The 11,368-nt window shown below is 40.6% G+C and overlaps 1 protein-coding gene across 1 annotated transcript in view; it reads right to left on the bottom strand.

The window, feature by feature from the left end:
- The window catches only part of CCDC146 (coiled-coil domain containing 146), a 109,806-nt gene that overhangs the window by 87,693 nt on the left and 10,745 nt on the right, over positions 1-11,368 (bottom strand). The window lies entirely within an intron of this gene.

Genomic DNA, 11,368 nt, shown 5'->3' with positions numbered 1-11,368 from the left:
ACATATCTATTATCATCATCATCATCATCCTAAATAATTATCTTTCCTGATGACATCAGGAGGGGTTTGGTGCCTTGTCTCTTTGGTCCTATACCATCCTATATATTCCTTATTATGTATTACATTATTCCATAATCGTCTAGGTTCTACCCTAAAATCAATCTGTTAGGCTAGGATGTAAAGGAAATTTGAGACAAGAGTGTTATTACTCAAAGTGGTTCATGAATATGTTACCATAGATGAAGAGCTATAGTCTAAAGAAGCCAGAGTTACAACTGGGGAAGGAGTAGGTACCACCAAGTCTGAGGATCTGGGAGATTGTGAATGCGGTTTAGAAGTGATTGACTTCAGGGGAGGAGATGGCAAGACAGGATCATATATACTATAGCATTGCATACATAAGAATGACAAACTTTTAGAAGGGGTTCTAGGAACATGCCTCTGGGTATATATCATGCAGAGGAGTATGGTTGTACTAGGCAAGACAGTGATTGTTCTACCTGGCTGAGTTCCTAAAGAAAAAAGTAGTTTTTCATACTTATACCATCTTGCAAATTTGAAATTAATTTTAATCATACCAAATGCATAAATGCTTTAATTTTTTTTAATTATAGCTTAGACTAAAGACCCCTTTGCAAACCACCTTCAATTCCAATGCCTCCCTCTCCCCAGAGGTAACAAGGAGAGTTGGCTGAATCCAAACTCGAATTTCATTCTGTGCATTGCCAATTTGCAGTGTTTACTGAAGCATAGCTCTGCCAGGTTTCTTTTGTTTATTGATTGGGAAGAGTTGGAAGTGAGAATAGGAGTGAGGGAAATTGGGGGTACTTGGAGAGCTCAGAGTCCCCTGAATTCCCAAATGCGTGACAGCCTGCGTGACTCCTTGGAGTGGTCCCTCCCCCACATTAGATAGAGGGCTTCTTGCTGAAGGCACTGTTGTCTTCTTTCCTGAGGGAGTAATCTTTCAAAAAAAATTTTAATACAGTTTTTAAAGGTGACTTTCCATTTACAGTCATTACAAACTATTGGCTATACTGCCCATGTTACACAGTACATCCTTGGGTCTATCTTATACCCAATAGTTTGTACCTCCTGCTTTCCCACCCCTATACTGCCCCTCCTCCCTCCCCACTGGTAATCACTAGTTTGTTCTCTATGTCTGTGAGTCTGCTTCTTTTTGTTATATTCACTATTTTGTTGTATTTTCTCGATTCCACATAAAAGTGATATCATTTAATATTTATCTTTCTCTGTCTGGCTTGTTTCACTTAGCATAATGCCCTCCAAGTCCATCTATGTTACTGCAAATGACAAAATTTCATTCTTTTTTATGGCTGAGTAGTATTCCATTGTATTTATATACCACGTCTTCTTTATCCATTCATCTGTTGATGGACACTTAGCTTGCTTCCATAACTTGGCAATTGTAAATAATGCCACCATGAACGTTGGGGTGCATGTATCTTGACAACTACATGCAAAAGAATGAAATTAGAACATTCTCTATCAAATGGATTAAAGACCTAAATGTAAGATTGGATACTATAAAACTTGTAGAGGAAAATATAGGCAGAACACTCTGACATAAATAGCAGCAATATTTTTTTGATTTTGTCTCCTAAAGTAGAGGAAATAAAAGCAAAAATAAACAAATGGGACCTAATTAAACTTAGGTTTTGCACAGCAAAGGAAACCATTGAGGGCTTCCCTGGTGGCGCAGTGGTTAAGAATCCACCTGCCAATGCAGGGGACACGGGTTCGAACCCCAGTCCGGGAAGATCCCACATGCCGCAGAGCAACTAGGCCCAGGCGCCACAACTACTGAGCCTGCTCTCTAGAGCCCATGCTCCGCAACAACAGAAGCCACCACAATGAGAAGCCCGTGCACCGCAATGAAGAGTAGACCCAGCTCGCCACAACTAGAGAAAGCCCATGTGCAGCAACGAAGACCCAACGCAGCCAAAAATAAATAAATAAAAATAAATACATTAAAAAAAAAAGAAACCATTGAAAAAAAAAAGACAACCTACTGAATGGGAGAAAATATTTGCAAATGATATGACCAGTAAAGGATTAATATCCAACATATATAAACAGCTCATACAACTCAACATCAACAGAACAAACTACCCAATCAAAAAATGGGGAGAAGGCTTGAATAGACATTTTTTCAAAGAGGAAATGCAAATGGCTGGCCAACAGGCACATGAAAAGATGCTCAGCATCACTAATCATCTGGGAAATGCAAATCAAAACCAAATAAGATATCACCTCACACCTGTCAGAACGGCTATCATCCAAAAGAACAGAAACAACAAATGTTGGCAAGGGTGTGGAGAAAAGGGAACCCTTGTGCACTGTTGATGGGAATGTAAACTGGTGCAGCCACTGTGGAAAACAGTATGGAGATTTTTCAAAAAGCTAAAAATAGAACTATCATATGGCCCAGCAATTCCACTCGTGGGTATATATCTGAAAAAAACAAAAACACTCATTCTGAGGGAGTGATCTTAATTCTCCTTTACGCTCCTCCATCCCACTTCTCAGCATCCCCAGATCTGTAACCAGGGCAAGACGTGCCCTCTGGTCACTTATAAAGTCAAACTGGCAGAGAAGCCTTTATACAACTTTGCTAATTTATATCAGCAGAAAGCTGGGGGATATGCATAAAGACAGATTTTGAGGTTTTGCTTGACTAAAGAAGAAAAAACAGAATTTCATATGTGACCGAGATCATTGATATAGGTATATTTACCAGAAATTCTGAATTCAATGGGCTAGTTTGGGCAGATGTGTTTGGTTCCAGTAGTTTGATTATTTAACACCTACCTAAAGCAGAAACTAACACACCATTGTAAAGAAATTATACTCCAATAAAGATGTTAAAAAAAAAAAAACAAACACCTACCTAGATTCAACAGCAGCTTGTATTAACTAAAGTTGAGAAACCAAAAATGTCTTGGAATTAAAAGATTTATGAAGACAGAAATGTTAGAGTGGAGTTTGCTGTCATTCATTTAAAAGGTATTTATTGAGTGTATATGATGTGGTCTTCAAGGAAGACCAAAACAGACAAGACCCCTATACTCAGGGAGTTTATATTTAATCAGAAGAGATGAATAAATAAACAATATATGATAAATGCCATGAAAAATTAAGCAGGGTAAGGAGAGATAAGGAGTATCAGAGGAAAGGTGCTATTTCATACAGGTGGTCTGGGGAGACCTCTCTGTGGAGGTGACATTGGAACAGAGACTTGAAGATACAGGAGAACAAGCCAGGCAGATATCCGGGAGAAGTATGCTCCAGGCAAAGGGAGCATCAGGTGCAAAGGTGCTTGGCACGTTCTAGAGTCAGCAAGGAGGCTGGAAAAGCAGACAGTCGCGGGTGGGAGGGGTTTAGGAGATGAGGTCAGAGAGAGCTTGGGGAGTTGGGGTTACATAAGAAATGCAGGTGGGGCTGCCAGATCATCTAGACCTTGTGAGTCATGGTGAGGATTTTGCCTTTTACTCAGAGTAGGTAAGAGCCGTAAGAGTTTTGATTACAGAAGGTACATGATTTCATCCAGTTTTAAAAGCGGAGAATAGACTGTTGAGAGACAAGATTGAAGCATGAACACCAGTTTGATGGTATTTGCAATAACCTTGGAGAGTGACGGTGGTTGCAGTGAACTGGATCTTTAAGATAAAGGGGTGGACAGTGGAAAGATTTAGAGTTATCGCAGAAAAGTACGGGATTTTAGCCTGAGCAACTTGAAGGACGGAGCCACTGTTGACTGAGATGGGGAAGAACTGCGCGGGGGAGCTGTCTGGAAAGTGTGTGGGCGGGCGGGTAAGGGGTGGGGACCCGCAGTTTGGAATCTTCTCAGTTCAAATATCTATAAGACATCCAAGTGGATGGCATTTGGATGTTAGTGTGATGTTCAGGGAAGACATCTAGGTCGCTAGAATATAGATGGTAATGAATCTGTGGGACTAGATGAAATAACCTAGTAAATAGGTGTACGTGGGGCAAACGCTTTCACAGAAGGGGTTGGAGATAGGGAGGAACCAGCACAGTCGTATCCCATCCACCCACCTTGTAAATGTGTCATTTGAGAAGTCCCAGGGTTGCTTCCTTATGAAGAGGGCAGAGATTTCTTCCTACTAGAACAGATACTTTCTCTGGATTATTTGAGATTTGGATGTGCTTTTCCTTGCTTCTGTCAGCCACACTATTTTGTTGGGTTACTAGATGTCTTAGAAGCCATTATGTTACTCTACTATGGATTTCTGCAAATCGTTGCTTTTGACTTAAGCAGTCACTTCACAGTGAAGGGAGGAAGCAATGACATACTGAAGCCTCAGATAGTGCATCTTCTGGGAGACACCAGCTTGTGAGGGTGGAGGGTTGTCACGCAGGATACAGTGTGTGCATGTGCGTGTGTGTGTATGTGTGTACGTGTGCATATAGCAAAAGAAATATGAACTAGGCCATAGACCAAAAAAATTCTTTGTTAACAGTGTAATGCCCAAGTTTGAGGAATCATGTATGGACGTTTTAAATCATTAGAGCACTAGTTTGCTATGATTATAAACCTTTAGTTACGCAGAGACTGGTTTTACTCCTTTTCTCTATTTTTAAGACATTAATGGTCTTAAAACTTGCTTCTTTCCAAACATTCTCCAATAGCTATCCAAATTAGAGGTAACCTAAGTCTTGTATTTCTAATAGCTTTCAAAGAGCTTACACTGGAATGGCTATCAATAAATATGACTCGGAATTTTCACTTATGTTGGGTCCAGCTGCAGGTAGAAATGAGAGTAGTTCTCTGCGTATGGGTAGGTTCCCCTTGTGGTGTGTTGATGCATGTACATGCACACACACACACACACACACACACACGAATACCCCACATGTACATATATAATATACATTCATGCTTATATATGGTATTTGTAACACATCTGCTATAGCACACAAGGAAACCTGCCCATTGAAATAAAATAGACACGTAGCCCTTACATGTAGTCAAAAGTCAATACAACAAAAATCACACTTGGCCAATAGCTAACTTATTTTAAGCAATGTTATATAAAATAGATTGTCATAAAATAGAACTTCAGGCGGTTTAATTCCCTATAACAAATTCTGTGCTATTAGTGCACCTGTGTCCCAGGGGTAAACCAAAATTAAAACCATGATCTAGATAACTGGTGATCAGCGTCTTCCTAGGCTTCACACAGTAACTCAAAATGATCTTTATTATTTTTTTATTTTGATGTAATCCAACTTATCTATTTTCACTTTTGTGTCTTGTGGTTTTGGTGTCAAATCCTAGAAATCATTGCCAAACCCAACATCATGAAGCTTTTGTTTTTTGGGGTTTTTTTTGTGGCTGTGTGTGGGCTTTCTCTAGTTGAGGCGAGCGGGGGCTACTCTTCGTTGCGGTGCACAGGCTTCTCATCGCGGTGGCTTCTCTTGTTGCGGAGCACAGGCTCTAGGGCGCAGTCTTCAGTAGTTGTGGCTTGCGTGCTCTAGAGCGCAGGCTCACTCAGTAGTTGTGATGCACGGGCTTATTGCTCCTCAGCATGTGGGATCTTCCCGGACCAGGGCTCGAACTTGTGTCCGCTGCATTGGCAGGCGGATTCTTAACCACTGTACCACCAGGGAAGCCCGATCTTTATTATTTTATTAGCCATTTTCAGAATGAAATCTGCACTGTAATGCTTAGAATATATATTCTTCTTTTGAAAGCAAAAAATCACATTTTAAAATAGACAGCTTTTTTTTTGTTTTAGCCCCTTAAAATAGCTATTACATTTATCTTTGTTATCTTAATCCAATAAATATTTATCATTTGCCTACTATGTATATAGCATGGTGTGACATGCTTATTAAATTATTTTGAATAAGATCTTTTCCAAATAATAACTTTCTAAACTCTCAAAATATAAGTTTAATCTCTAGCATTCAAGATTTCCTCTGAGTGGGACTTCCCTGGTGGCGCAGTGGTTGGGAGTCTGCCTGCCAATGCAGCGGACACAAGTTCGAGCCCTGGTCCGGGAAGATCCCACATGCTGTGGAGCAACTAAGCCCGTGTGCCACAGCTGCTGAGCCTGTGCTCTAGAGCCCACGAGCTACAACTACTGAGCCCGCACATTGCAGCTACTGAAGCCCGCACGCCTAGAGCCTGTGCTCTGCAAAAGAGAAGCCACCGCAATGAGAAGCCTGTGCACCGCAACCAAGAGTAGCCCCTGCTCGCCTCAACTAGAGAAAGCCTGTGTGCAGCAACGAAGACCCAACACAGCCAAAAATACATAAATAAATTAATTAATTTAAAAAAAGATTTTCTCTGAGTGATTAAGGATGACACTGTTTAAGATGAATTGCTTCTCTATTCCAAAAGCCCTCATACAAAAGTTCAGCATATTTGGAATCATATAGAATCTGAAAACTTGCTCATTTTCTATCTCTGGAAATTGGTTTTCTCATCTTCTACAAGAGGCAAGTAATTTGTGCTTATGTTGTGAAAGTTTATCAGAGAAGGGGCCACAAAACTATTTGCCTACATTTATTTCCCATTCAGTAATGAGTATCTAAGTTTTTTCAGTTAATCCAAGTAACCTGTTTTAATTTTTGTTCAGCGATTCTGCTTCTGAATACTCATAATGATAAGCAGCTGTCCCTTGCTGAGTGCCAACCATGTGCTGGACACTTTCCTAGGAGCATTTCCAATGATATCTCTGTTGCTGAGGATAGTGCCACAATAAGGAGGTAAAGACTTTACACCACTAAAGTCTTCCCTGAGGAAAACAAAGAAACAAACAATCTCTGTTATCTACAAACTCTGTATCATGTGTGGGCCATTATCCATTTTCAGCATTCCTGGCTTTCTTGGTGTTTTTCTCATGAAATGGACTAATTTTCTCTGATAAATAACCTGTGGAAATTCCATGGTAAAGTACATACATTGTAAACCTCAGTATCACCCCTGCTCTGATTTTCTGTGTGAATCTACAAAGTGGAAGATGATTCCAATTAAATCTTAATTTAAGGTGAAACATCTCTTTTGTATCTTAACAAAAACAATTACATGATATTCTGTTGACGGAAGATTTTTTTTAAAAGAATTTATTTTCAAGGGTGTTAATGTCCCTACTTAACCTAGTGGTTAAAAATTATTTATTTTCTGTAGCTAAGTCAGAATTTATAACAATTCTGGCAGAAAAGGCAAGCAAGTTTCTGTTCTCTCCAAACACTGTTTTACTTCCATGGTTACATGGCAGGATTCACAAGGAAAACATTCCCCTTAACTACAAAGCATTTTGTAAGTTCTTTGGGAGCCAAAAGATTTCTCATGTAAACACCAAAGTTCTTATTTTCATTATATAAAATAATTCCTTAAAAATGCAAATATCATTTATAAATGAATGGTGCTGCCGATGGTGACTTTTAAAATTTCTATCCTATAACAAGTAAAATTTTTGTCTTTATCTGATCAAGCAAATGATTAAAAATCTAGAGCGGCTCATGGGTATATCATGGGTAGTTATGGAAGTTGAATGGTTACATAAGTTACGGTCTTTATGGTATGGTATTTATGGGGTTGGTGTTTAACAGGCTGAACCGCTATAGTAGAGGTTCTTGAACTGTGTCCCCAGCGACCCTAAGGTTCTGTAGACATATTTCATGAAGGTTAAAGGAAGTGGGATAGGGGGAGATGCCAGGAGAATGTATGCTGCATGAAGCATTGTTCACCTCAAATAGTTCTGCTTTTATATCTTGGATTTTGAGGCTTCATCTTCAATTTCACTTAAAAGATTTTGTTCTGTTTTCAAAAAATATTTGAAAATCACTGCCTCCCCATTGCATATCCCTTGCTCAGTCAGCAAAAATAAAACTGAAATAGATGTACAATGGCTCTAACTTGTTGTGATATTTCTTTTTAGAATTTTATTTTATTTTATTAATTAAGTTATTTTTGGCCGCGTTGGGTCCTTGTTGGTGCGCGCAGGCTTTCTCTAGTTGCAGCGAGCGGGGGCTACTCTTCATTGCGGTGCGTGGGCTTCTCATTGCAATGGCTCCTCTTGTTATGGAGAACGGGCTCTAGGCACGCGGGCTTTAGTAGTTGTGGCACGAGGGCTCAGTAGTTGTGGCTCATGGGCTCTAGAGCACAGGCTCAGTAGTTGTGGCACACGGGCTTAGTTGCTCCGTGGCATGTGGGATCTTCCTGGACCAGGGCTCAGACCCGTATTCCCTGCATTGGCAGGCGGATTCTTAACCACTGAGCCACCAGGGAAGTCCCAGATATTTCTAACTTTAAACATTTAAGTATCTGAGAATTTAGGTGGACTTGATGTGGAAAATGCATTCAGAAACTCAGAAGAAATTTCTCCTTTTTAAGTGTGTCTTATAAAGTAGTGATTCAGTAGTGTGATTCTTCTGGTGGAGGACATTACTAATTACTATGTACATCTATTCCTTTGCAAGTGGCATGGCTACACATGTTACAGTGCACTAGATTTGGCAAGGAATATCAAGAAGAATAGCAAAGGCTTCGTGCTTTCAAAGTTCCTAAAGCTACTATAGATTAGCTTAAAAAACAGGGAAGAAATAATAAGTGGCATATGGTACAAGCACTATGCAGGGAAGTTACAGCAACAGAAGTGTTCCCATTTTGTCAAGGAAGTGGCATGCTTTAAGAAGGTGGGGTCTGAGCTGTCCTGGAAAAACTGCATCGAGTTCTGAAGCACTGAAGTGTGGAAAGCACTCCTAGGCTGTGTAGAGGATGAGCAAAAGCAGGTTGGAAAATCAGGAGCTAGTTAGGAAAACAATGATAGGTCTAATGTGGCTGGAGCATAAGGTATATATAGCAGAGAACAGTAAAAAAAAATTAAAGAGAAGAAAGAAATGGGTGATCAGATTGTAGAGGGATTTGACTATAAGTTCAAGCAAGTGATATTTAATCCTTATGTTAATGCAAGAAAAAAATCAAATCTAAGTGCCTACAATCTCCCCCTGCCACCTATTGATTGTTCAGTTCTGTGCCTGGACCCGAGGTGATGATGGGATACTGGGTGGGGAGGAAAACTGGAAGGAACTCTAAAGACTGTTTTATAAAATAATGAAATGGCCAAAGATATCAAGGAGAAGAGGGATGTAGATAGAAAGGGGGAAAAACCTGCCTGGGGATGGGAAAAAATGTTTCCGGGGAAGTTTTTAAAGAGGGGGTCAAGTTGGGTGTGTGTGGGAGAGGAATCTGCTTTGATGAGGAATTTTAGGAAGTTTTGCCGCATGATGCGCTGTGGAACTCCCTCCTCTCTTCCTGAGGGAACCTTCAGTATAGTCACGTTGCTTTCCACAGGTTTCTGGAGGCAGATCTGTGTTTCCTTTGGCTGTGCTGAGAAGGGTTTTAGGGTGGAAGAGAGATGGCTCCCTTTTATTCAGTTCACAGACTATCTACACAGAGCATGGGGGTTTCCCCAGCGCCCCAGGGGGACTGGAGCTGTGGTGCTGGTGGTGACAGGAGATGTGAAGGGGAGAGAATGGGGAGCGACCTTCACCTCTGCATCCTTCACTTCTATATCCACCACATCCAACTCTGTTTTACATATTGTGCTGCTGTGTATGATTTTTACTGGAAAAAAAGTGATAAAAGCAGTTTAAAAAGAGGATGAAAATCACGATGGTAGACAGTGAGGTACCCTTGAAGGTGAGAAATGTACTATTAGTGTAAAGTGAGGCTCAGAGAACTTACGTGGCTTTCTGAAGTCTGTATGGCTAGTACATGCAGAGAAAGGACTACAACCCATTTTTACTGAACCACTCTTCTACTCCCCGCAACCTCCCACCAATCAGAGATTTTCTTTCCAAACCATTAGAGCCTGTCCATTCTTAGATGTAGTCTCTATAGACAGCAAAATTCCTGTCTTCTTAATCTGAGGTTGATGTCTGGTAATGCTTGTACCCCCTTAATTCATATCTCTGATGCCACCCAGGTATACTTGTTTGCCTACACCTAGGTATGCATGGGCTGGGAATATGTAAAGAACATTTGCCTCAGAAGATAATGGACTTGGCATGAGGTTCTAAGCTTCCCATCATCTCCTCTCCATTTCCCCTTATACCAACATACATGCCACATAGAATAAAGGTTAAAATACGATGACTCAAACTATCAATGTACTAGGAGAAAACACAGGAAACAATTTATGTATCAGAGTGCCAAAGGTCTTCTTAAGTAGGACCTAAAATCGTGAAGTTGTAAAAGAAAAGATCAGTAAATTTAAGCACATAAAAAATAAACTGCCACATGGAGAAAAGCCACCTTAAGCAAACTCAAAAGAAATCCAAAATCCGAGAGAGAGTTTGCAATGCATATTATACACAAAGGCCTACTTTCTGTATGTATAAAGTGTTTCTATGAATCTCTAAGAAAAACTACACAATAAAAAACAAAGGAAAAAAGGACGTGAACAAAATTTACGAAAAAAAGAAAGTACAAATAGGTCTCTACATTAACCATGCTTCCAGCTTCTGTAAGGTTGATGCTTTAGCATCTGCCCTACACACCTATGCCAGATGCGCCTTGTTCAAAACCACCTGATAATATGCCTGAGTCACCTTGCCTCCTTCATTGTCCTCCTCGCCCACCTTGACAAGAGTCCTCCGCCTGGGAGGAGGACAACTTTCCAAATGGAAACCAACCAATCCAGAGTCCACACCCTTAGCCATCTCGTTTATTAGGTCCTCACACTCTGGTCAACTATACAACTGCCCTCATCATCCCAATGCCAGGTGCCAAACAACTAGGGACATCTCCTATGCCCCAGAGCCTGCTGAAATTACTCAAACTAGCCAATCCTAAGCTGCTTACTCTGCCTCATCCATTCCTTCCCAGGGAAACAACAATAAAGGCTCTTGCCCACTGTTCCGCCCTCTCCCTCTGCCTCCTGACCCACCTGGTGCTTCCCTCCATGACATGGCATGCCTCCTTCTTTTAGGAACTGTGAGTAATAGACTATCATTCCAGTGGCAATTGTCTCCTGACCTGTTGGCCTTCCTATACCTCACATTTTCTATTAATATACTATATTTTATTTATCTATCTATCTATTTATTTATTGACTGAACCCCGAGGCTTGCGGGATCTCAGTTCCCCGACCAGGGATTGAACCCGGGCCACAGCAGTGAAAGCACCAGATCCTAACCACTAGACCACCAGGGACTCCCAATACACTATATTTTAAAACAATCTTAAACATATGAAAAGATGCTCCACTCCACTCATTTTAACGTAAATGTAAATAAAGACTATGATGAGATAACCTTCTCCCCCAACAGAGTGACAAAAGTTGAAAAGTCAGACAGAGCACAGTAAAGAGAC

This window comes from Delphinus delphis, chromosome 9 (assembly GCF_949987515.2).
Source record: "Delphinus delphis chromosome 9, mDelDel1.2, whole genome shotgun sequence".
Lineage (NCBI taxonomy): Eukaryota > Metazoa > Chordata > Mammalia > Artiodactyla > Delphinidae > Delphinus > Delphinus delphis.
This window is presented reverse-complemented; position numbering and strand designations above follow the sequence as displayed.